This window comes from Papio anubis, chromosome 1 (assembly GCF_008728515.1).
Source record: "Papio anubis isolate 15944 chromosome 1, Panubis1.0, whole genome shotgun sequence".
NCBI classification, from domain to species: Eukaryota; Metazoa; Chordata; class Mammalia; order Primates; family Cercopithecidae; genus Papio; species Papio anubis.
Window position 1 is genome coordinate 7,226,072 of NC_044976.1, and position 27,991 is coordinate 7,254,062.

The window sequence follows — 27,991 nt, forward strand, 5'->3', positions numbered from 1 at the left end:
ACCCTACTGAACTTTGGTCTTGGACTTCCAACTTCCAGAACTGTAAGAAAATAAGTTCTGTTGCTAAAGCCACCCGGTCTATGTATTCTGTTACGGCAACCACAGCAGACTAATACAAAAGCCTAAGGACAGGGCTTCATGGTGAGCCTCCAGGAAAAGAGAGGAACCAGCAGAGAAAGTGAGGCCTGCAGAATGAACCTCTAAGCCCTGGGCTGTGAGACGGGGCTCATGAAGCTAACTGCCAGCAGTGAAGATGCAGTCTGCTGCGGGAAAAAAACAGGTGCCAAAGGGTAGAGCAACGTGGAAAATAGCCACATAATTTTCTACTTTAAGTGGGGCCAAACCTCACAGCTTATCCTAGCAGCTCTAAAGGGCAAATGCCACACAGTTCCCTCACGACGGCTGCATTCTGACCCAGGAGAACCAGCCCAACTCCAGAACAGCTCTCAGATGCTGTGGATCTAAGACGGCTGGCTCACATGAAGGGACACAGGGGAAGCAAGAGAACCACAAGATGGGAAGGAAAACTGTTGCCAACAGAACACAAAGGAAGAACCCTCCAGAGTCTCACAGGCAAATGTGTGAGGCTCTCTGACCACCACAACTCTGTGGTTCCAGGGGTTTCCAAGAGACAGTTCTGGGTTCCCCACATCAACAGGCACACTGCAGCTGAGAAAACACACATGACGGGAACCACCAGGGGTTGGGGTGTAATTTATGGAAACAGCCAAGGTCTCCGAATCTGTGACTGTGACATACGGGCTCCGGGGATTCTCTCCTGGTACGTATCTAAGTTTCCTCAAAGGTTCTTTACAGAGGACAGCTGGCTCTCCCTCAAGAGGCCCAGGAAGTGTGGGACTGGCAGTGCCACCCCATGCAGGCTGCTATGCACGTGGGGCCCATAGCACAAGGGGGTCGCTGTCTAGAGACTAGGAAGCTGCTCCCTACCCCAAAGGGAATTTGGAAAAATGATGGAGCTAACTCCCCAGAGGAGAGCCAGGAGCTTCCTTTTCCATTTAACACACAACTTGAATGCCAGACGGACCTAGACCTCTGGAACACAATGTGTAGCAGGGAAGCCTCTCGGGCTGGGTGGGATCACTTCACCTAACGCAGCACGTATGCCACAAACTCTCCACAGCACACCTTAGCCTGCATCAAATCATGGCAGCTCCTGTTCTGGAGACAAATCACCACTGTTGTCACGATGGGTGACCTCAGTCACCCCACTCCAACGCCCACCTCATGGCTGACATGGCGTGTGGCAGGAGGAGGTATGTCACTGTGCTCCTAGGACACACTATAACCCCAACCCTCCCACCCACACACATTTATGCTGGGATTGGTTTGTGATGCAAAGGCGCCCTTGGCCCTCTCTTGGGAAGTAACTTTTTCCTTCATGCCCACACTACAAAAGGCCTCTCTTGGCATCAGAACACCTAACAGAGCCTCAGAGCAAGCCGTGCTGACGATGAGCTCTGCGTCCTCACTGCTCAAGCCTAGATCCCAGACACAACTCCCAAAAGTCAACAAGCTTTCCATTACGTCAGAGCTTTTTTTCTTTTTCTTTTTTTTTTTTGAGATGGAGTCTCGCTCTGTCGCCCAGGCTGGAGTGCAGTGGTACGATCTCGGCTCACTGCAACCTCCGCCTCCCAGGTTCACACCATTCTCCTGCCTCAGCCTCCCAAGTAGCTGGGACTACAGGCGCCTGCCACCACGCCCGGCTAATTTTTTGTATTTTTAGTAGAGACTGGGTTTCACAATGTTAGCCAGGATGGTCTCGATTTCCTGACCTCGTGATCCTCCCGCCTCGGCCTCCCAAAGTGCTGGGATTACAGGCGTGAGCCACCGCGCCCGGTCTTTTTTTTTTTCTTTTTTAAAACAGTTTTGCTCTGTCGCTTAGGCTGGAGTGCAGTGACATGGTCTCAGCTCACTGCAACCTCCACCTCCTGGGTTTAAGCGATTCTCCTGCCTCAACCTTCCGAGTAGCTGGAACTATAGGCACGTGCCACTGCATCTGGCTAATTCTTGTATTTTTAGTAGAGATGGGGTTTTACCATGTTGGCCAGGCTAGTGTCAAACTCCTGGTCTCATGATCCGCCTACCTTGGCCTCCTAAAGTGCTGGGATTACAGGCGTAAGCCATCAAGCCTGGCTCATCAAGAGGTTTTTTTAAAAGCTTGTGTTTCCAGCTGCACACGTGTGTTGAAAAGTTTCTGAAGCTTTCTGCAGTTGGAAACTCAAGCTTTTAAAAAAGCTCTTGACTTTCCAGCAGCAGAAAGCTTCAGAAACTTTTCAACACGAGTCAAAACCCTCAGCAATGAAGGAGAACAGAAAGGTAGAGATTTCTCATTAAGGTGACTTCAGACTTGAGCCCGTGGCCCAGGAGCCCCTCTGGGGAGTTAGCTCCCTCTGCTGATGGAGGAACCAAAGTCAGGGCAGAGAGGGGTGTTCCAGAGCTGGACCTTGGGGTCCTGGTCCTGAAAGTGCTCAGTGCTGCTGTACTGTCTGCCAGGGCTTTGGAGCCTCCATCTCCTACCACATTTGGCTTCTTGAGTCCTTCCCTGGGTAAAAGGGACCAATGGTTTTTCCCACATGTCCTGCCTCTGACCCCAGGCTCTCCTTGGGTGCAGACGCCTGGAATGCCGTTCTCCTGGTTGCTGCTGGCCCACCCTGCCAGCTCTATCTGCTGTCATCCACACCGCCTCATACACACTCTTTACTGACCCATAGGAAGCGAGTTTCTAATGCGCCTGTTTCCATGATTACCAACTCTCTCACTCAGCTGTGACCTTTCTGTGGCTCATACATCACTGAGTCCTGCAGGATATCAAGTTCTGTCTCTAACTTGATTCCCCTCCTCCCTTTCCTCCAACTGGACTCTAAACTGCAAGTGAATAGGGGATGTGGCCACTCTAAACCTTGTAACCTGAGCAATCATTAGGAGAGTGCCTGGCACAAGATGGGTGCTCAGGAAATGTTAATTTGAACTGAGATCTATCACAGACACACAGACGTATGAGAATTATACTGCACCAGAAATACATAAAACAGAGAAGTCACTAACAGTCATAAAAGTGAAATAACTTCAGTTTCAGTGATAAGAAATTTGGAAATCTTTCAGTGAACCATTTCAAAATTGAGCTAAATATACATAGATGGAAAATTAGTTATGAGAATCAAAATTCTTCAAGATAATTATTATTTCCCTTAATTTATCTGTACATTATAAAAAACAAAACAAAGAGTCCCTTGATCCATCTAATTAGTTAAGGTTACTCTCAAAAATGAAAATGATTTCCCCAGCTCCGGGGATGCGCAAGTGTGAAATGAGAACAAGAGTCTTATGGGTAGTGTTCCTGCACATATGCGTATGCACTAACGTGCACTTGGAATTTACCAAACACATGTGTTTTTTGTTTTACAAACCTACGATGAACCACACAAGCCTTGGCTCGACACTGTTCCAGGGGCTAAGTCTTAACCTGAATTAACCAAGCTGCACTCTGGTCCGATGACACTTTGGCACTAAAAGAATAACTTCCATTTTTCTGAGGCTGAGTGTTTTCTCATTTCATGCTGTGAGAATCCTCTGAACCTGCCTTAAGAGCACTCAGGAAGGTGGTTCTAGTCAAAATCTTCCTCTAAGGATTAGTAATAACACACGACCAAAGCTCAAAAGCAGGAGAAAGTGAGCCCCAAATTCCTTCAGTGTGCTAGAGCACACACAGGCTTCCCACAGGCAGATAGCAAGAGGCTCTGGGATTATGCCTACAAGCTAGCCATCCTGCTAGGCTCTTAAGAAAACAGAATGGGCCAGGTGTGGTGGTTCATGCTTGTAATCCCAGCACTTTGGGAGGCTGAGGGAGGCGGATCACAAGGTCAAGAGATCGAGACCAGCCTGGCCAACATAGTGAAACCCCGTCTCTATTAAAAATATAAAAATTAGCTGGGCGTGGTGGCACAGGCCTGTAGTCCCAGTTACTTGGGAGGCTGAGGCAGGAGAATCGCTTGAACCCGGAAGGCAGAGGTTGCAGTGAGCCGAGATCGTGACACTGCACTACTCCAGCCTGGCGACAGAGACTCCATCTCAAAAAAAAGACAAGAAAGACAAGACAAGACGGAAAGGAAAGGAAAGGAAAAAGGAAAAAGGAAAAGGAAAACGAAAAAGGAAAAAGGAAAGGAAACAAACAACAGAACAAGGACAGCCTACTGGGCTGTGGCCTGAAGCACCAGTAATGACAGCTCTCTGCCCACCGCAGTGGTCAGTGCCTCCACCAGCTTGGCTCCAGTGATCTCAGGTCCACCTTTGTGCCCACAAGTATCCCAATTTCTTCAGAACCAGGTGGCATTCACAGCTGCCTCCACATGGATGAGGAAACTCAATTCTCAGCTTAGGCCTTGGCTCAGCCGCGCGCACGCGTGTGTGTGCGTGTGCACACGCATGTTGGGGAAGAATGGAGAAAAACAATGAACAAGCATCGACTGTCTAGCCTTTTTCAACTGGAGTTCTTAAAACGAAGCGACTATTAATATTTTCTCAATTCTCCTACGAATGGAACATAACAAGTACCTTTCTAGATGCACAGGAAAGATGTTAACTACATTACATACAATGGATGCCTGGCTTCTGAGGCTTAACTCTCGGAACACTGAGTGAGAACGGCTGCCACTGGCTGCACGACCTTGAGCAAATTCCCTAACCTCTCTCTTGGCCTCTGTTTCCTCATTTTAAAAGTGGAGAAAAACAACCACAGGAAGGTTAAGGAACCTCCTTGAGACTCTCCTTATCTAGAAACCTGGGCTGCGTCGCCACGAGCTCCCTCCTTTACAGGGTTGTGGTGAGGATGAAAGTGCCAAAAAGGACCTGGCACACATGCTCAGTAAGTGACAGGATTTTTTCTTAAACATCCTTTTCTATCTGGGAAAAGGACTACAAACTCACAACTAAGTACACCTTAAAGGACTATTTTAATTGACTGAATTAAAAAAAAAAAAAACCTTTCAAAGAATGGTTAATACAACCAACGTCCTTCCTCTATCATGTTTCCCCTAAAACTACAGCGCCTTATGTAGTCAAAGAATAAGGGAATGTTAGAGATGGTGAATGATAACGCTATCTGGGCCCAGTTCACAATCTGAAAGATAAGCACTGGGCAAGGAGAAGAGTATTCTGTCTGAAGATCCCAACAGGAACCAGCCCCACAGCCCACTGATGCAACCTAAGAAGCCCAGCTCCAGCTTCTATTCTTACATAATCGGCAACAGAATGAGGACACACAAAATCATAAACATTTCAGCAGGAATAAAAACTAAACCAAGAGAATGCACCTGCCAATCTATATCAGGCTACGTACTACAGGGTTTGTGAGCCGTCTGTAGCTTTGATGCACAGATTGGAAAGGTCCAGCTTAAGGGACTTACGATGTCCCGTTGTTTAATTTTATGACACCATCACTCCACTCTTAAATGTGTCGAAGAACATACACTTATGTTAAAATTTATGCCCAATGGCCAGGTGTAGTGGCTCACGCCTGTAATCCTAGCACTTTGGGAGGCTGAAGTGGGTGGATCACAAGGTCAGGAGTTTGAGACCAGCCTGACCAACATGGTGAAACTTTGTCTCTATTAAAAATACAAAAACTAGCCGGGTGTGGTGGCACGCACCTGTAATCCCAGCTATTCAGGAGGCTGAGGCAGGAGAATCGCTTGAGCCTGGGAGGTGGAGGTTACAGTGAGCTGAGATTGCGCCACTGCACTTCAGCCTGGGTGACAAAGTGAGACTCCATCTCAAAAAATAAATAAATAAAATAAAAAATGTATGCCTACTATAACGAATTCTATTGCCGAATTTCAAAAAAATTTACTTGTGGTAACGTGGGACTCATTAGTGTCACAAACCCCAGAATGAAAACTGGTGGTATAGATTACAAACTCTCTTAGCAGAAAGAAGGTCTAAAGACTCTTTAGGAATTAAGCTAGAAAGAATCTGTGTTTCTGATGCTGAGCATAGGGAACAGGTTGTACAATCAACTGCATCACCCCAAAGCCTCCTTGGGTCTACTGCCTCCTCAGGTCGGGGTTCTACTGTTTATTCCACATCGTGGCTGTCCCTCTGTCCCTCTAGGCTGTGTGATCGGGAATGTGTAAGCTGGGAGGCACACAGATGCATCTCTCCCTGAGTCATGCGCATCCTCTTTCTGCTGCTCTAGTTTTTTCTTGCGGGACACAATGTCAATTGTGTAATGTGTCCCCTCTATAGGAGTAAAGAGATGTGCTGATGTGCTCAGAAAATGAACGTGCTTCTCTGGATGCAATGAGGTACTAAAACACATCTTAAAGGGGCGTAAATAAGAAGAGCAGGGATCCTCTCCTGGGAACTCAAGCAATCATTTAAACAGTGCTGCTCTCACAGAGCAGCATATAAAGAGGTGAGTGAGATCTGCTTACGGCAACAGCAAAGATGAGCGGTTATATGCTAACTCTAGGTAGGAGTGATGAATACCTGAACTAATGAATATCACTTAAAAATTCTTGTCACATATTATCTGGATCAGAAGGCTGTGACACCACAACCAGATGCTTTGAAGGCATTTTCTCTGCTCCCTCTAGTTAAAAGACAATTAACAGTTCTTCTATACACTCTTACTTACCTGTTCCAGAAGGCTACTAATAAAGAGGTCGGGTTACTTGTTTTCCAGTCCCAGCTAAACTTTCTGTCTCCTGCTGTGGGCAGGAATGGCAGTGGCATGTCACCAGCATTCCTGAGTGGCAGAGGGCAACAGCTGGCCATCAACATGCCAGTCATGGGCATAGCTCTCAGCTGATGCAACAACCACATTCACTTCAAGGACAATCTAAAATTGAACTTAGGGCAGCACCTGACAAGTCTCTTGTGCTGGCACCTTCCTCCTGGGCCCACCTAAAAGCAGCTCTGCAGGGCAATTTCTGCCAGCCACAGGTCCTGTGTCCTCCATCTTCCTTCCTTGGAATTCCTAGCAAGACTGAGTCAAGCATGGCCTTGGGTCTACACTGTTCTTTAGAGGAAGCACCGAGGAAAATGTATCTCTTGAATTATTCTACTTCTATTTCAGAATTTAACATGTTCACTGTCTAAAATGAAAATGGGTTTCACATATAAATGGGCAATTGAATTAATAATACCAACACCCATCACAGTGTAAGAAATAACTTGATTATTAACTTCTACTGACAGCCCCATGCTTCCTTCCTCAAGAGTTTCAGACTGCCCGTTTGCCCTCTGCCCAGCTAGAGGGTTCCGAACCCTCAAGAGAAACTCTCAGGGAAAGCTGACACTGTGCTTTAAGCAGAAATCATAACTGATCCAAGGGAGACCCTGGATGCAACCACAGAAACCTGAATGGCAGCAGGGGCAGGCTCCCATTTTAAATCCTGCCTTCCGTGAATTCACAAAGGCAATACAGCAATCCCCCAGATGCTGAAAGGACCCTGAAGAGTATCAGATAACGATGCACTTCCAGCTCCTGGTGACCACACAAAACAACGTAACACAACACCACCGACTGTGGCCTCAGAGTGCCTGACCAGCTACCTGGAGAGTTTTATTTCTTGAAGGGAAGCCTTCTACCAAAAAAAAAAAAAAAAAAAAAAAAAAATCCCTGGTTCACAGCAGTCAAAAGAACCACAAAGGAGCAGTAGTTTCTAAGCTTCCATGTAGGTGAAGACAAAAATTTTTATAAATTTCATGAATACTTATATCCCAACTGGTCAAAATATCAAGATATTTAAGAAAACTTGTAGGACTACAATTAACTATTCTCTCCTCACAAATTTTTCTTTAGAATCAGAGAGACCAAAAAGAAAAAAAAAAAAAATTACCACTGCTCCTATATAAATCATAAGAATAAAATAGAGCCAAGAGAACTTCTTAGGAACCCCTCTGATCCCAAGCCAAGAGATCCTTCCCACATTGATAATGGGCATTATCAATAACGAGAACATTCCTGAGGTCCTATGAGCTTGTGCAGCCCTGTCTTGTAAAGACAGTGAAACCACACAAATAAGGCTTCCTACTCCCTGGACCTGAGCTCTGAAACCCAGCCGAGATAGAATCCCAAACAGCCAGAGGGCTTCCCTTCTGAAGGCAGTGAACTGAACATACATTATTTAAGATGAATATCCAGAACTCTTACAAATGAAAAACAAAAGGACAATCCATTGAAAAATAAGCAAAAGACTTACACAGGCCCTTCATGAAAAAGACACATAGCCAATAAACTCATTATAGCATGCCCAATATGATTAGTAACCAGGGAAATACAAATTCCTCAAATGCCCAAATTCTTTGTGTTGGATTTTCAAGTGAAGTTTACCTCAAGGAGATAACACAGAAGACAAAGGTTTTGAAATCTACTATATATTCTCTCAGGGGAAAAGCTGCAACTTTGGGTGCAGAAGTAGTGTGCAGAAAGGAGAGAGGATAAAAATATGACTTGAAAGGACTGCACAAGTAGAAAAAAGATAAAGGGAACATACTCAAATAGATTCAACACTATTTCATTCAAAATCCCAGCTGGTTAGTTTGTGAACAAGACAAGCTGATTTTAAAAATTTTAAAGAAGAATAAAGTGCCACTCATCAAGATACTCTTGAAAAACAAGAAAAAGGTAGGGGACTTGCCAAGTCAACTATAAACAATTATCCTAAAGCTAGACAGTGAAGCTACTGGGATAGACAGAGAGCCCAACAGAACAAAACGGCTTAGAAACAGATTCACACTCTTATGGAAATTGCACTCTGACATAGCTGGCAACACAAATCAGTGGAGAAAAGGCTGGACTTCTCCAGAGATGACACTGGGACACGTGGTGGTTTATTACAGAAACAAGTAAATCTGCTCTCCTTCTTTATGCTACATAGTCACCAAACCCAGGGACTAAGAACTTAAATATGAAAAGCAAAATTACAAAATTTTAGAGAACAGTAAGTATAGGAGACTGCCTAAATGACCAAGAGAGATTTCCTACAAATAAAAGCTCAAAGCATAAAGATTGATATATTTAAGGAGAGAGGATAAAATCGTTTAAATTAACAACATATTAATCTTTAATCAATCATAAAAAATGTGAAAAGATAAGACACAAGCTAGAAGGTATTTGCAACATACATTATTTAAGATGAGTATCCAGAACTCTTACAAATCAAGAAAAAGACAATCCAATTGAAAAGTATGCAAAAGATTTATATAGGCCCTTCATAAAGAGGAAACACAAATAGCCAATAAACTCATTAAAGGATGCCCAATATGACTGGAAACCAGGGAAATACAAATTAAAATCACTCAGACATTTCAAATTTATAATGTTGGTAAGCATTTTAAGGTCTAATTCTATCAAGTGTTGGCAAGCATGTGAAGTTACTGGAATTCTTATATACAGCTGGAAAAAAACCCAACAATCTGGCTTCACTTGGTAAAATAGCAGATATGCATACCTATAACTCAAAAATTGTCTTAACTATACCCTGAAGAATTCGTGTGCATGTGTACCAGTTGATGTATACAAGAACGTTTACAGCAGAACTGTATGTAACAGCAAAACACTGGAACCAACTGAAATGTCCATCAACAGCAGAAAAGAGAAGGAAAAGATGTTCTATTCACACAAGGCTGTGAAGTACCACAGGATGCAGAGCTGCCTCTCGGGATAAAGAGGAATGAAAACAGCAAGGTGCAGGACATTCTTCCTCCATGACTCCATTCACAGGAAGTTCAAAGACATGCAAAACTAATATACTGTGTAGGAATACACATATATGAGGCAAGCCATAAGGAAAAGGAAGGGGTTAGAGCAGAATATCCAGTGTAGTGGTTATCTTTGAGTGGAAAGGACGGGGGATTGCACTGGAGAGGGAACAGTCTGTGCAACCTTAAGCTGTGTGGTGGCAACAGTGTGGCTGTTTTTATACCATACACAAATGTTACATTCTTTTAACTCTTCAATATTTAATTAAAAAAAAATTAAACCAGAAGATTGCCAAATATTCCAATTCTGCATTTAAATAAAGGTTTCTCTTCTCTACAGATAATTTGGAAATGACATGCAAGTACTTCCTTGCTCATTAGCCAGCCAGGTAAGGGGTTTAATGACTTCTCTTCCACCTGACCTCACTTTTCCCTATTGCCGACTGCCTGCTCACTCTAAAGGTGCTGTCCGAGCTCCACAGCACACCCACTGCAGGGATGCTCCCGCTTGGGAGCACACTTCTGTGTGCCAGCTCTTCAAACCCACAGGACCTCCCCTTCTTCCTTAGAATCAGTTTTCCTAAGTGTTTGTTGTATTATCTTTAGGAAAGTATAGTGCTTATGAAATGACACTTCTTAGAAAGACGTGTGTGAGCTGGGAAGGGTGACATGAAATCTTCAAAATTATCAAAGTCAGTCTAAAATAAGCAGAGCTGTGCTTCTAGATAAGGCAGAAAATGACTACTCTATAGGTGTCAACAGTCTCCAAATATAATCTACAGCACAAGTAGCCTCGGGGGTATGAAGAATATGTCTATGAACTCATATCAACCCACTCTCGTGTCTGTAAAACCTGAAAAACTAAATACATAAATGGAAGGTACTAAAACCTTCATCCCCAGCATCCACTGACAAGCCATGTCAATGCCTTGTTCTTTATTCACAGCAATTTCAGAAACCTCTGTGCCACCCCCTCCATTTACTTCTAGATTTCTGCTGTTGTGTGGCTCAGTGGATGCCCCTACTTTAGGGAATCCCAGCAGGGGCAGACTAACACAAAAAGCCAAGGTTGCTGTGCCTCTTGTTTACAACAACACAAAAAATGTCTTAGGCAAGACCCTACCATGACTCCTACCACCACACGTGCTAACAAACAACCATGAGGAAGGGGATGCAGTTCTCTCTGGTCACCCACGCTCTGCAGTCAATCTGAGGTTCATGTTGTGAGGAGAAGTCAGGGAGCCACCATGGAAGGTCGCATGGAGGGAACCTTACCGCTTCCCTCTCTAAATGAAGCCCCAACTGTAGTATGCGAATAAAACAATCCGTCAGCTAAGTGCACACTGTTTTGTATACGTTAATAGTTTTCCATTTGTGAGGAGAAATCAGTGCAGCAATGACGACCCTGTCTCTTAAATGCATCCACTTCTGCAAACAGTTCATCACCTCCAACTGCCTATGGCCAAAGAGCGTCTCCCCTAAGATCCTGTTCAATCTCTCTGTCTGTGGGCCTGTCAAGATACAAAGCCAAACTCGACGGAATTTCTCTGGCAGAAGTGAAAATACATCATGGGTTAAGAACAAGAGTAGTTAGATGGTGAGGATATTAACATAAGGAGGTGGGCATGTACAGGAAAAAGGAAAACCAATACCAGACACCTAAAATCCAAGACCTAGAGACAGTCATCCTGTGACCTGAAGCAGAGCCATGTGCCACAACCAACCACTCCACATCTGAACCCAGAGGCATCCTGTGACACATCTGCAGAAACAAGAACATACAGAAGAGCAGAGACCCCGCTCCAGACAGCTACACCCACGTACACAGAGGCCTTTGGCACAACTCCTGGCCAGTTGTCACTCCCCCCCAGGTAGGGAAGCTGCTGATCTGGGGAGTGGAAAAAACAAACCTGGCATGCACGGTTCAGCGTCCTCACGGTTTTGGCAGCTAGCTGCTCTTTTTTGTCCTCTTCCCCAGGGGAGGCTCTTCCCCTGCCCACTAATCTACATCCCACAGTCCGAACCATATCAATAACTAGAGGTAATATTTTGAACCCATCTCTCTTTGTTCAGAACTTGGGGAAGGGAGAAGGGGCACTAATTTATCAGTCTCATTCGGAGACCCAAACAGTAGTGAAGATACAGCCCCAGAAACCTAAGTCCAAAATTCTCCCAACTAATTCCTTTCTATCTAGTAAATATTTTTAAAACTATTTTTTTTAAATATCGTATTTATCCAGTTAAACGATGTACATTTTGAATCCATTCTTCCATAAAACATACATACATCTCAAAACTAGCTATACAAGAGGGAACTCCTGATCTTCACTTCTCCCTCCCAAACTTACCTCCCCATCTTAACAAGCAGCACTTCCCCTACTCAGTGGCTCCTGTGCCAGCTGGGGATCCTCCCTGACGCTGTCCTCTCTGATTTGCCCCTTCTGATTCAACACCAAATCTCACCAATCCTGCCTTCCAAAATATTATCTAAAAACAAACAAACAAAAAAACTTTACTTCTCTCTGCCTCAACTGCCACCACCCTTATCCAGTCTCCGGGTTACCTTTCATGATCACACTGACTCCTACCCGGTGCTGTTTCCACTCCCCTTGACCTACTACAACCCAAATTCCACGTTCTGTCTTAAAAATAACAAAATAAACAGGAAAACTGATGTTACTTCCCTGTTTGAGATTCTTTATTAACTTGTCACATTCTCAGCACAAAAATCTAGTTAGGCGTTCAACAGCATGGACTCTAAAAGCCACAGTGCCTGACAGTAAATCCCAGCTATGGTATTTCCAAGCTGTACATACTTAGGTAACTTACGCAGCCTCCTATCTATGTGGTCAATGAACCGATGCACGTAAAGACTGAGAACAGTGTCTGGCACCTGAGAGGCCCTCAGGACCTGCTATTACTGCCATGGAGCATGCAAGGCCCCCATGACCTGACCTCTCCCCGTCACTGCTACTTCACCCCTCCCCATTCTCCTTTTTGCTCCATACACTCCAGCTACACTTATTTTTTCAGCTTCCCCTAAGTTCCAAGCCTATCCTTCTCCAGGGCCTCTGTACAGGCTGATCCCTTGGCCTGGGGGGGCTCTTCTGATTCTATCCTTCCCTCCTCATTCCTGGGGTCATAACTGAAATGAAATATCTTCAGATATTCCTTTCTTAAGTTAGGTCCCACTGTCATAATTTCTCATAATACTAAGTAGATTTCTATTATTGCACTTATGAGAATTTATAATTATATATCTAATTATTCACCTAATCTGTCTTCTTCACAGAATTAAAATTCTAGAGGCCGGGCATGGTGGCTCACGCCTGTAGTCCCAGCACTTTGGTAGGCCGAGGCGGGTGGATCACAAGGTCAGGAGTTCTAGACCAGCCTGGCCAACCGTGTTTCTACTAAAGAATATAAAAATTGGCCGGGCATGGTAGTGGATGCCTGTGATCCCAGCTACTCGGGAGGATGAGGCAGGAGAATTGTTTGAAACCGGGAGGGAGAGGCTGCAGCGAGCCAAGATCGCGCCACCGCACTCCAGCCTGCGCGGCAGAGTGAGACTCCGTCTCAAAAAAAAAAAAAGTATTAAAATTCTAGAAACCAGGGAACATGTCTTTTGTTTATTGCTGCATTTCTCACATCTCACACAATGTTCAGTGTTCTACAGATCTCCAATAAATATCTGTAAGACGAATAAGTATAAAGAAATCTAGTAACAACTTGACTTTTATGTTGTAAAGAAATAACCTAAAAAGTCATGTACATGCTCAAGAGGTTTCAGGTTAATGATTCATTCTTGAGACCAAAAACCTCAAAGAAGGCATTTGTAAGAAATAGAAATTAACAAAATACACAATTGAAAAAAATCAAAAAAGCTAAATCTAACAAAATCCTTTTTTTTAAAAAAAAAAATCCTTTTATGCTTATATTTTTACCTAACCTGGAAAATGAGTATCTCTATCTCCATCTGTCTGTCTATAGATAGATAAAAACAAGCTTAGCCAAAACTTTTTCCATCTATCTATCTATCTATCTATCTAAAAGATAAAAATAAGCTTAGCCAAAACTTTTTCCTCTCCCCTGGGTCTCAGTATTCATTCCTAGCTTTCTAAAAACTCAGCCAAGACAAAATTCCCTATCAACCATAAATACCTGCTTTGAACACAGTCAATATTCACCCCTACCCCTCCATCTAGGAGCTTTAATTATGGCTCCAAAGTATGCATAACTCACACTAGCAGTAGAGTCCATCTACAAGGGACGTGGAGGCCCTCAAGAGTTATGGTCAGCATCTGTTACGCCAGCACACCAGAGCAAACATCTGCCACAAGGTTGTGCTGAAAACATTTCTATCAAGTGGGCCATCCTGTCTGGAAGATTACCAGCCCTGGAGGGATGTTTGCGAGCAAAGTTTCAGCTCTTTGTGAAGCAGCCCTCTGACCGAAGCAAGCCACACAGAGTGCTGCAGAGAACACGATGTGCATTCTCTGGGGGCATTTTCAAGGGTTTCTATTTCATAGAAAACGAAAGGATTCTAAACCATGTAGAGATGGTGGAAAATATAGTTGGATACTACCCAATGAACATGTGCACCAAAATACCATGATAAAGTTTATCCTGAAAGTAGGAGAAGGAGAATGTGGTGGGCTTACTCACAAAAAGGAATAGTAAGGTGCTCAGATAGGAATTCTGCAGGGATTCGTCCCCAAGTTCCCAAAGAAGCAACCTACCAAGAAGGAAGCTATTTTGCCAGATACTGTCCTACATTTTATAGTACTTGATCTTACCTTTCCAGATGTTTCTGTGAATTTTTTAGTCTACTGCACCATCAGTTCACTAACTGCTCTAGGAAGATCCAAATACAATAGTTTCCGTCTCCATCAAGGGCAATAAATGCCAAGTAAAATGCAGTATCCTATTTAGTGTGGCCTGTGTGACTGGGGGCCCAAAGCCAGGAACCATAGCATCCACATCATCTGGGCTTTTCTGATTGGACCATAGTGTGACAAAGAGCAGTGGCTTAGGGGACCCTCCTTTCTCTTGCTGACTCAATCTAAACTGCTCTGGGTGAGCACTCCCCCTTTCCATATCCCATTTAATTCTGCTCATAAAATGGGGTTGGTTTCCTAACAGGTCAAGGTTTTTTAAAAATAGTACACAGTGTTAATAAAACATACTGGGCATCTCCCAACAAATGGACCCAAGCGCAGGCAAGGTCCATTTCTGGTTATTTCTGTTATCAATATTATTTGAAGAGCATAGGTAAGATAAAATAACAACCCTCAACTCTGATACATCCATAACTGGGCAACTACATAATACAGAGACAATTTACATGAATGAAAGTTTAATGGCATCAAATCAACTATGGATTACTAGTATCCAGGTAAAAGTAAAAACTATAGGGTTGAAAATGTCACTAAGAAAAGATATTAAAATATAAAAATACCTTTTAAAACTTCATTTTTTTGTTTATCATCTGAGGGGCAATTAGAAGCTTCAGATGATAGGAGCTCAAGGCCCAGGATTTTGCCATGAAGACTGGTCACCTCCAATCTCCACCTGGGGACTTAAAACACTACAAAATCCTATACATTATAACCCAAGAAAAATCCCTGCTTCTCCACTAAGGGCTCCTGAGACCAGAAAGACAAAAGAAGGATGGTGACCTATACTTCGGGAAAACCAAATTAGCTGCCATTTCTCGACATTCTATAATCCCAACTTTCAATTTCTAATGCTGGTGGCTCTAACTGTACAGGTACGACAGAGCTGAAATCCAAAGTAAACAGACATAATTCATCTTGCACACAACACTATACAGAGCTTTCCCCATTATTAAGAAGCTTCGCCAAAATCTTGATTGGAAGCATGCTAAACATACTGCCCACAATTCCAAATTAAACAATTTTGAGAAATATTTCTTGCTTTTCAGATTCTCAAAATATTTGAAGTTCAACAACTATATACAGGCAAGATCATTCTGATCATCAACTGCTCAATTAATTCTCACTACTGTCCTGGGAAGCAGATAATATTATTACCATTTTATAGATGAGAAAACTAAAGCACAAGGAGATGAAGTAATTTGTCTAAGGACAGCGGGAGTGGAAGAAGAATTCACACACATTTCCACTCTCCAGTAATTTAACTTAAGAAGGAAGGAGCTACTGCAGAGAGAACAAACTTATCAGTCATGGAATCCCACATCACTCAGTGCTGGAGAGGGGGAATGAATAACAAAAAAGTGACAAATCACAAGGTCTGAGTCCCAGCTCTCAGCCAGAGTCACCCAATTGCTTCAGAAGACTGTTACCAAAAGGAAATAATAATACATTAACTTGCTCTGTAAACCATAAAATCCACTACTAGTGTATATATTATATTTCCATGAAGCACTTACCACAGTTACACTTGGTTTTTGTTTGCATTTCTTAGCAGGTGATTAATATTTTAAGGGTAGAGAAACTGCATTACTCATTTTTATATCCTCAGCATCTATCTAAAACGTCTTTCCCATAGAAACTCAAATGTCTGTTGAGTGACTGGTTGAGTGAGTAAATAAATGTAAATAAGATAAAAAAGAAAACATATTTTAAGGGCCAAACAACCCAAAAGCATTCAATGAGGGAAGTTTGTTACTAGACTTTCAGATAGGGTATCTAGTATTTCCTGTAGTAAGATACTGTATATTCCCCTTCTCCTCCCCACAGAATAAATCAAGTACAAAGAAACTAAAAATAATAATACCAAAGAATGAGCAATTTCCAGGTCAGGTGCAGTGGCTCACGCTTGTAATCCAAGCACTTTGGGAGGCCGAGGTGAGTGGATCACAAGGTCAGGAGTTCAATACCAGCCTGGCCAATATGGTGAAACCCCATCTCTACTAAAAATATAAAAAATTAGCCAGGGGTGGTGATGCATGCCTGTAGTCCCAGTTACTCAGGAGGCTGAGGCAGGAGAATCGCTTGAACCCGGGAGGCGGAGTTTTCAGTGAGCCGAGATCACGCCACTGCACTCCAGCCTGGGCAACAGAGTGAGACTATGTCTCAAAACAAAAACAAAACAAAAGAACAATTTCCTCTTTGGTCTTGTCTGCATTACTAGTTTAGGAAAAAAAGGAACCTCTCCTGCTCAGCTGTGCAGGCACCTGGAGGCATCTGAAGCTGGAGGTAGGAAAAAAAACGTGAAGGTGAGCTTGACCTAGAAGGAAGGTGAGCTTGACCTAGAAGGGTGACTGCGAACAAAGTGCTTTGAGGAAGCAACGTCAAACTTGTGTGGATCTTTTTGTAAACAGGTTCATTTCCTAAATTCTTTTGTGGGAATGTAAGACATTTGTGTTTCTAAAAGAGGAGAGGAAACAAAAACAAAAACCAAAACCACCAGCCTGCAACGAAGGCCTGCAGTGGGGGCACAGAAGGAAGCAGGAGAGGCTCAGGCAGAGAATCAGCCAGTGAGAGTGTCCAAGGAACATGGGAGCACAAATCTGGGAAGGAACACTCGAACGAGGACCAATTCCATTATTATTATTCTGCTCTGTAAGGCATAGGGGACACCACCCCTTTCTCTGTGCTTAAAGGACAGCCATTCCATTAACTACCCACCTTGAATGGATTCCAGAGAAAGACCTTGTCCCCCAAGGAACATTAGCACAAGCCTTCAAGCAAGGGCTAAGAGCCTTAGTGACAAATGAGAAGGCACAGAACAACTGGGCGGAGATCATCTCTTGACAACCTATGCTAATTCTCCTGTTCCTACCATCAGCAAAGTGGGAGGGGGAAGAGCTGCTGTCCTATCACTTGGGGTCCATTCTGAGGTTAAATTTGAATCCCAGCTTCTAGAGCTGAATTCAATGTGGAGTTTATTGTCTGTGCCAAAATTCAAAAGCTGATCAAGTTGAAGAATGTGACATGGACATAATGTGAAGTACATGAAAACTCACATACAAAGTACCTGTCCTCCTGGAATCAGTCCCCAGTTATCACAGAGCCGAGAGGAAACCAGTCCCCTATTATCAAATCCTCTTACTCTTGACTAGAGTGATGGAATTTGGGAGGAACGTAGCAGACTTCTAAAGATTGCTCAGCTACAAGCAGGATTTTCATCTCCTTTTCAGCCGTGGATAACAATGAAAGCAGTCAGCCGTCTAATAAGTCAAGTTTAATTTTTTTTTTTTTTGAGACGGAGTCTCGCTCTGTCGCCCAGGCTGGAGTTCAGTGGCCGGATCTCAGCTCACTGCAAGCTCCACCTCCCGGATTTACACCATTCTCCTGCCTCAGCCTCCCGAGTAGCTGGGACTACAGGCGCCTGCCACCTCGCCCGGCTAGTTTTTTTTTGTATTTTTTAGTAGAGACGGGGTTTCACCGGGTTAGCCAGGATGGTCTCGATCTCCTGACCTTGTGATCTGCCCGTCTCGGCCTCCCAAAGTGCTGGGATTACAGGCTTGAGCCACCGCGCCCGGCCAGTCAAGTTTAATTTTAACAGCATAAAGTATTGCCCACTACTCCTCTTTGTAATTTCCAGAAGTAAAACCCAATTCGAATTAACTTAAAAAAATTGTTATTGAGGTAAAATTCACACAACATAAAATTAATCTTTTAAAGTTTACAATTCAGAGGCAGTTAATACATCCACAATGTGTACAGCCCTCACATCTAATTCCAAAACACTTTCATCATCCCCAAAGGAGACCCCTTTCCCCTCATTAAGCAGTCAAAATGAACTTTTTCCACAATGGCATTTTGTGTGATACATCGTGCTTTCTCCACAGTGTCAGTTTATTCACTTTCAACAGCATCTTTGCATTTTAAAGGTAAGGGAAAACCCAAAGGACCATGAGAACTAACACTCACAAATGTGCTTTCCTGCCTACCACGTGACTGTATACACATCTGGTGAGACAGTTGTCTCAGGCAAAATGTAATGTGTGTCTTCCCTGGGAGGAGAAACAGGAGCTGATTCTAATGGAATGTTTACTATGTGACAGATACTGAGTCAGAAACAGCACAGCAGCCAAGACTGGGTGCTCTGCAGCCACACTGCCCAAGTTTCAGTTCCGATTCAGTGTGAACTCCGTGTTCTTTGGCAAGTCATCATCATCTCTCTGCCTCCTTTGTCTTCACATGTATTGTGATGGCAACACCACCACTTGCCTCATGGAGATGCTATGAAGGTTAAGTAAGTTCAAGTGCTTAGAACAATGTCTAGTGCCTAACAAGAGCTCAATCACTGCTGCCTTATTTGACGTTCACTACGACTCTGAGGGAGGTTCTATTTGTGCCCCCATTTCATTACGGAGGAACCTAAATTTTACAGCATCTAAGAGACTTACCCCAAAGCCCCAGAGAATGAGTGGGATAGCTGGGATTTGAACCCAATTCTGAGTTCTGCTGGCTTAGCAACCATTCTGTAAAATGTACCAGGGAACAAAACCTTTCTGATCACATTTACCAAACTCATGTTAAGCAAAATCATGCTCACACATGAAAATGTAAAAAAAACCAAAAAACAAAAAACAAAACAAACAAAAAAACACATGAAACTGTCACCAAAATGGCACTAACCCAACTGTGCTAGTTTTATTTCCTGCTGGCTTCTCAGTTCTCTAAGCCTTGAGGATCCATGCTCCTTAGACCATTATTACCTCCTCCCCTATATGCAGTAAGTTCCTGGCTCTTCTGATCTTTCCCATTCTTACTGGACACCATCCCCTGACTTCAGGCTCTCACTGTTCTCATTCACAGAGACTAAGATCTTCTGCTATTTGTACTTTCTGATTTCAGGCTCTTTATTCTCTGATACACACTGCTGCCAGAATAATCTTCAAAAGATTGACTGCAACTTTCAACTTTAATTCAATAATACAAATATTTCTTGAGCATCTAGGTGCAAGGCACCATGATGGAGATAATATGAGTAAGACAGTCCTTGCCTTCAGGAGCTCAATCCAAAAAGGGAGTCACAAGACAAAGCAGAGCTAGAGAAGGGCCCTAAGAGAGGCACGATGTTCTACGGGGGTGTTCAAAGGAGTTATATCCTCTTCAGATTAGAGAAAGATTAATGAAGGAAATTAAGTTTAAAAACAGAGCATTTCCACATGGAGTAAGAGAAGGGCAGGCATTCTGGGCAGAACACTGCAGGAAAACGGCAGACAGGAAGTCTGAGTGTTTGGCAAGGGCCAGAAGTGCAGAAAGAAAAGCAGCAGGGAAGGGGCTTGGAAAAGCTGATTTGGACCACAGTATAAAAGGTCTTGACTCTCAGGCAAGGGGGTTAGTACTGAGTGTGACTGATGAATCTCCATGGCTCTGCTCTCCTGTGTGCTTTGTTCAGGGCTGGTTCTCACCGTCTCCCCATCACTCAAGGCCTAGTCCAATTCTCAGCTTCTTCGTAAAGTGTGTCTTGACCACCCCAGTGTAAAATAAGATCCCCTTCTATTAACAATGACCACCTCTACAATTTATTTGGCAATTAATCACGTAGTGCTTCTAACACCTGTTACCAGTCTTAAATGATTTTTCCTTTTTATTACTTACGATGCATATTTATGTTTTGACTCCCCAGTGAAGTATTCACTGAACTCTAGAGTGGGGGAGGAGTGTTCCTCAAATCTGGAAGATCACCAGAAAATACGCAGCTTAAAAACAGATTTTGTCAGGTGACTCTGAAGACCAGCTGGGTATGCAATCCACTACACCCATGGAATCAGGCACAGGGCCTTGCTATACTACAAAAAATTTGCTATTTTTACAGATACCTGTGATTTTTACTTTATGTCTCAACAGGAAACAGGTGCATCAATGTGCATGGCCACTAAGAGTACATGAGTGTCCCTGCTTTTCAACAACCTCACTTCTACTTAAAACTGATAAACTTTTTTGTAAATATAATGGGTGTGAAGTAATATGTGCATTTTAATTTGCATTTCCCTATTTGTTAGTGAGGCTGCAAAACTTTCCAGACTTTTCAGATTTCCTCAGATAAAACTGCCTGTTCTCATCTTTCACCCATTTTTCTATTGAACTAGTTGTATCTATTACAGATTTATACAAGTTCTTCATGCATTCTAGATACTAATTCTGTTATGCTATAAATATCTTCTCTCAGTCTGTCACTTTTTTCTCGCTTTATGGTTCCCTATGAAACACAGACTTTTTAAGTCTTAATATAGATAAATATATTATCATTTACTTTTTGAGTTGTACTTTTTGTACTATTTCTTATAAACCCTTCCCTACTCATGGAACATTAAAATGTTCTGTTTCCTTATAGTTTTAAAGTTTTGTTTGTCCTGGCTTTAACTTATCTGGAAGTTATAATCTTATTGTATTTTGTTCCTATGCCAGCTAAGCCCATTGGTCCCAAACCATTTACTGAATAATTCGTTAGTTCCCCACAGATATCACATAGTTCTGCCCCCATTACACTGACGTCTCTATTTTGCATCAAGACCACCAGGTCTTAATTACTCTAACTTTGTAAGTCTTAGTTCATTTGGACAAAGCCTGTCTTCCTTGTTTCTTACTTAATTTTCTTGCTATTCTTGGATCTTTATTCTACCACACAGATCAGTCTGCTGGCTCCACAAAAAACCCTGTTAAAACTGTGACTGAAATGATGTAGTAATGAGAGAGTAAGGGTGTCCTTATAATGTAGAGTACTTTTTCCATCAACATTGACACACCATCTCTCCATTTATCTATGCCTTTTTTTTAGATCTTTTAATATTTTATGTCTTTTTTTTTTTAAATAAAGAATTTGCATATCTTTTTTTTGAGATGGAGTTTCACTCTTGTTGCCCAGGCTGGAGTGCAATGGCATGATCTCAGCTCACTGCAACCTCCGCCTCCCAGGTTCAAGCGATTCTCCTGCCTCAGCCTCCCTAGTAGCTGGGATTGTAACAGGCATGCGCCACCACGCCCAGCTAATTTTGTATTTTTAGTAGAGATGGGGTTTCTCCATGTTGGTCAGGCTGGTCTCGAATTCCTGACCTCAGGTGATCTGCCCACCTCGGCCTCCCAAAGTGCTGGGATTACAGACGTTAGCCACCGCGCCCGGCCTGGCTCCGTATTTTCAATAAATTACATTCTCTACTTTGTTGGTGGTGGTCCACAGGAACACTACCGATTTTTAAAATATCTTTAAACAGTAAAATTTTTCTATATTTTCATTTGTTCCAGTAATTAAGTCTCTACATTTTTAATGTGGTTAAATGCATCACCTACAAACAAATCAGTTTTGCCTCTTCTTTCTATTCCTGTGTCATATATATTTGTGTGTGTATTTGTGTGTGTGTATACATATATATTATAGTTCGACAAACTCATGCTCTGTTGCCCAGACTGGAGTGCAGAGGTATGATCACAGCTCACTGTAACTTGAACCCCTGGCCTCAAGCAGTCCTCCCACCTCAGCCTTCCAAGTAGTGGGGCTACAGGCACACGCCACCATGGCCGGCTAATATTTTTATTTTTGTAGAAATGGGGTCTTTCTATGTTACCCAGGTTGGTCTTGAAATTTTGGCCTCAAGTGATCCTCCCTGTTTGGCCTCTCAAAGCACTGAGATTACAGGAGTGAGTCACTTCACCTGGCCATATATTTATATACTTTTACATAAACACACATATATAGGGTCTTTGTCCAATTGTGTCATATAGAAATCTGAGTAAAAAGTCTAATAATATTAGTGATGACAGTAGGCAACCTTATTTTGCTCTTTATTTTCAGTGAAGGATTGACAGTTTCACCATTAATTATGATGCACAGGGGCTACATGTGTGGCTCACGCCTAAAGTCCCAGAACTTTGGGAGGCTGAGGAAACAGTAATCGCTTGAATCCAGGAGTTAGAGACCACCCTGGGTAACATGGTGAAACACCATCTCAAAAAAAAAAAAAAAACAGAAAAAAAGAAAACAAAAATTATCCAAGCGTGATGGCGTGCACCCGTAGTCCCAACTACTTAGAAGGCTGAAGTGGGAGGATCACGGGAGCCCAGGAGGTCGAGGCTGCAGTGAGCCATGATTGCACCACTGCACTCCAGACACAGTGAGACTCTCTCTCTCAAAAAAAAAAAAAAAATATATATATATACACACACACACACGCACACATATATAAATATATATGACAATATAGTTTTGGAAGTTATTATTTTTCACATTAAGGAGATGTCCTGTCATTCCTAGTTTCCTATAAGCCATCATTACAAGGAACGCTGCGTTTCGCCCACTGAATTTTATGCAGCTATGGAAACAAATGCACTTGTTTCTCAGTGAATTATATTATTTCTCAGTGAATGGCAAACTACATTTTCAAAGACAGCCGAAACAGTGTCTCCCACCTCACATAGTCTTTAATGTGACCTTGTCACTCTCCATCAAAAGATGGGGTCTTCCAGAGCCCAAGGAAGGAGAATTGCTTGAAGCCGGGAGGTGGAGGTTGCAGTGAGCCGAGATCCTGCCACCGCACGCCAACCTGGGCGACAGAGTGAGACACTGTCTCAAAATAAATAAATAAATAAAGATGGGATCTATAACTGGGTGCAGTGGCTCATGCCTATAATCCCAACACTTTGGGAGGTTGAGACAGGAGGATCACTGGAACCCAGAAATTCGAGGCCAGCCTGGGCAACAGAGACAGTTCTCATTTCTACAAAAAATAAAAATATTAGCCAGGCATGGCGTCATGCACCTGTAGTCCCAGCTACTCGGGAGGCTTAGGTGGGAGGACTGCTTGAGCCTGGGAGGTCGAGGCTGCAGTGAGCCGTGACTATGCCGCTGCACTCAGCTTAAACGACATCAAAACCCTATCTAAAAAAAGAAGAAGAAAAAAAAAGCCTACTTTCCCTTCCCTTGAATGTGAACTGGACTTAGTGATTGTTTTGTAAACAATACAATACAGTAGAAGTGATGCTGTGTTAATTTTTTTTTTTTTTTTTTTTTTTTTTGAGACAGAATCTTGCTCTGTCACCAGGCTGGAGTGCAGTGGCGTGATCTTGGCTCACTGCAACTTCCGCCTCAACCTCCGGGTTCAAGTGATTCTCCTGCCTCAGACTCCTGAGTAGCTGGGGCTACAGGTGTGCACCACCACACCCAGCAAATTTTTGTGCTTTTAGTAGAGACGAGGTTTCACCATGTTGGCCAGGATGGTCTCAGTCTCTTGACCTCATGATCTGCCTGCCTCGGCCTCTCAAAGTGCTGGGATTACAGGCATGAGCTGTGGCGCCTGGCCAATACTGTGTAACTTCTAAGGCTAGGTCAGAAACGGCCACAGAATGCAGCCAACCATCTTGCTGTGGGGAGCCCAAGCCAAATGCAGTGGCCAAGTATAGGTATTCCAGGTTTCCATCCCAGCTGAGTCCAGCCTCAGAGTCACCATCACAGCCAGGTGGCAGACGTGTGAGTAAAGAAGATCACAGCTGTTTATGTCACACCCAGCCATTTGTGTCTTCCCAGCTGAGGCCCCAGAAATCACGGCACAAAGACACCCTTACTGCCCCATTCAAAATTCCTGAACCATGGAATTCATACACAGAACAAAAAGGTTGTTTTATACCGTTTTGGATGGGTTTGAGATGGTATGTCATGCGACGGTAGAAAGCTGGAACATAAGACTAGAGTCTTTCATGGTAAACTATCTTTGCATTCCTGGGATAAATCCTACTTGGTCGCCATGTAGTACTTTTCATACATTGCTGGGTTCAGTTTGTTAATATTCCACTTAAGACATTTTATGTTTTGCTTAGTGAAGGGAGAGAGACTGGCCTACAAAAAATGTTTCCTTCTTACATTGTATTTACATGGTTTTGAGATCAAGGTTAAACTTAGCCTTTTAAAAAAAGTTGTGAAGCTTGCCTTCTTTTCCTCGTCTCTGAGAAATAGCTTAAAGATTTGTTAATTAAATATTGAGTATATTCACCTGTAAAACTGCCAGGGGGAGGCGCTGGTGCTGGGAAAGGGGTACTTAAACCAATGATCCAGTTTTTTTTTTTTTTTCCTGAGACGGAGTCTTGCTCTGTCGCCCAAGCTGGAGTGCAGTGGCGTGATCTGAGCTCACTGCAACCTCTGCCTCCCGAGTTCAAGCAATTATTCTGCCTCAGCCTCCCTAGTAGCTGAGACTACAGGCATGCCCCACCATACCCAGCTAATTTTTGTATTTTTTGGAGACGGGGTTTCACCATGTTGGCCTGGCTGGTCTCAAATTCCTGACCTTGTGATCTGCCCGCCATGGTTTCCCAAAGTGCTGGGATTACAGGCCTGAGCCACTGCGCCCAGCTTTTTTTAAGAACATAGAGACAGAATCTCACTAGGTTCAGGCTGGTGTCCAACTCCTGGCCTCAAGTGATCCTCTTGCCTCAGCCTCCCATAGTGCCGAGATTACAGGTGTCAGCCTGGCCAAAACCTTAGCTTTTTAATTTCAAATCATCCTTGGTTTTTAAAAGCAGAGTGTCTCACAGATTCTAATCTGAGATTACTCTCCCACAGTAATTGTTGACTAGATTAAACTACTTCTTGATTAACAGAGTGAGAGAGAAGAAGAGTCCTTGGGTAATCAAAAACCACAGTAAAAGCACACCAGGGCCGACAATCTATACAGCTACTTACAAAGGTGGGCTAGATGGCAGTAGACTTGTGCCGACCGTGTCAGGGCCAGGCGGAAGGCTGCTCTGGGTGAGGTGATACAGAGCCAAGCTCGGTCCTGAAAGCTTGGCTCCTCACCCCACCCTCCTTGAGGATGACTATCAGCCCTAGACAGTCACCAAAATATTGCCAGAGCTGGGGAGATGAAGCCCCTGGTCCCTGTGCCACTTCTTTGGAATAAACCAACTGACTATATGTCGGTTTTTTGGGTTTCCTTTTTTGGGGGGTGGGGGTGGACAGGGGAGTAGCAGAGGTGTTGTCCGAAGTATCATAAAGTTTTTGAAGACAAAGAAGACCGCAGGCTAAGTTAAAACACTGAAAGAATAGTGACTGATGGTCAAGAGTGAGAGGTGAGCATGGCTCTGCTGGTAGCAGTATGCTCAATATAATCTCTCAGGAGGACACAAGGCACTGGCTACCAAAGGCCTTAAAAATGCACATACTACTTCAAATAAATATTTCTGGGAATGAATCTTAAGGAAATAACTGCCCCAAAATAAAACAAAGTCACTTATTAAGAATTTTTTTTTTGCAGCAGTAACCGCTCCCCACAAAATACCCCGGGAAGGAAAACAAATGTTCAAAACTAGAAGTTGGTTAATAACATTATGATGTCTTTTCAAATGTAACCATCAAAAATGACTCCACAGATACATGCTTTAAGCAAAAGATCAATATAGATAAGTTTTAAACAGTTATAAAATAAAAATAAAATAAAAAATTCGGTTATAGAACAGAATGAGGCCATTTCTGTTTAAAATATTTATTGATAAATGCCTAGAAACAGTCTGAAGAATATGGGTCAAATTGTTAATTAGTGGTCATCTCTTAGTGATGGAATGTAATTACTGACTTTTCTTTTTCTTTTTTGAGACGGAGTCTCACTCTGTTGCCAGGCTGTACAGTGCAGTGGCGCGATCTTGGCTCACTGCAACCTCCGTCTCCCTGGTTCGAGCGATTCTCCTGCCTCCGCCTCCCGAGTAGCTGGGATTACAGGCACGCGCCACCACGCCCAGCTAATTTTTGTGTTTTTAGTAGAGACTGAGTTTCACCATGTTGGCCAGGATGGTCTCAATCTCCCGACCTCATGATCTGCACGCCTCAGCCTCCCAAAGTGCTGGGATTACAGGTGTGAGCCACCACGGCCGGCCTGATTTTAATTTCCTACTGTATATTCTTCTGCGTTTTCAAGGGGGAAAAAAATTACTAAAAACACACCCCTTCCCTCTCCCCCTAACAACTACAAAGCCAAACTTAAGTGTATCATGATTTTTAACTGTAGTAGTAGGATTCTAAGTGAGTCAATCTACCAGATTCATATTTTTTTAAAACTGAGACAGGGTCTCACTGTTTCCCAGGCTGGAGTGCAGTGGTGTGACCACAGCTCACTACAGCCTTGACCTCCTGGGTTCAAATGACTACAGGTGCGTGGCACTATACCTGGCTAATTTTTTTATTTTTATTTTTTTGTACAGACAGGGACTCACGATGTTGCCCAGACTGGTCTCGAACTCCTGGACTCAAGCAATCCTCCCTCCTTGGCCTCCAGAAGTGCTAGGATTATAGGCGTGACACTGTCCCCAGTCAGATTAATATTTTAAGGAGAAAAAGGCAGTACTGCAACTTTTTTATTTTTTAAGGCGCATTTTTAGGAATAAAGGGGCAACAGGTCTGAAACTTACTCTCAAATGGTTCATGTGGGGGAAAAAACCACACACACACACACACACAAAAGGAGGGTTAAATAATGTGTTAAGATGTTAATATTTGGAGAATCTGGGTAAAGAATATATGGGAATGCTGTATACTCTTCTTGCAAATTCTTGAAGTTTGAAATTATTTTAAACCAAATGGTTTTTAAAAAAATTATGCATAGAATAACCCAAACTTTTTGAAAGTCAAGTGTTACACACAAAATAAATTTCTGTGTATCTGCATGTGTTTTTGTGAGAGGGAGAATAGTTCAGAATAACTAGAACAGGTTGAAAATTGAGAATTCCATTTAGTCCAGTTAGAATCTTAAAAAATCTAAGAAGTATTAATACATACATAATTGTAGACCATATTTTCAGCCCAGGTAAAAGTCCGAGTTCATACAACTTTGTGGAAAGGGTGAAAAGAACCCTGCCACAAATGTGCTACAGGGCCCTGCATCATCTCCACAACAAAACACCCAAGTTTCAAAAATCCACTTCATCAAAGATCAAGAATAACTCTGGTTAGAACTGTTAAATCAGTGGAAAGTTAATGAACACGGAGGATAAAGTCCAGAAAGTGCTGTCTGCAGGGTTTGGGGCGGGCATTCGCATTAGGAAACCCTCTGTGGTACAGGTTCTCTTAGTGGCCAACTGTTTGGTGATCTGCACATTTTTAGCATAGAACCTTGAAATGATACAGCTGTGATGGTCATTACAGAATTCTCTTTTTGTGTGACAGAATTGTGACAGGCTCCCAGGACCTAAACCCAGAAGGAAGCAGGACCACATTTCTGCCCAGAGAAGGGGACGGAGCAGATTCCAGGACACCGATCAAACAGAAGCTTCCATCACAGTGCCCTTTGCTACCTTATGAGACAGTTCGCATCTCAACAGCTCTAGGATACAAAGCAAGCACATATATTTAT

General features: G+C 43.0%; 1 protein-coding gene and 1 long non-coding RNA gene across 15 annotated transcripts in view; one reads left to right on the top strand and one right to left on the bottom strand.

Annotated features, from left to right (window-relative positions):
• Nucleotides 1-27,991, bottom strand: part of RERE (arginine-glutamic acid dipeptide repeats) — a 465,254-nt gene that overhangs the window by 25,902 nt on the left and 411,361 nt on the right. The gene's annotated exons all lie outside the window — the stretch shown is intronic.
• Nucleotides 78-27,987, top strand: LOC103877682. Its single transcript, XR_001900963.2, has 3 exons — nucleotides 78-781; nucleotides 10,064-10,112; nucleotides 27,805-27,987. It is a non-coding gene; the product is annotated as an uncharacterized LOC103877682 (long non-coding RNA).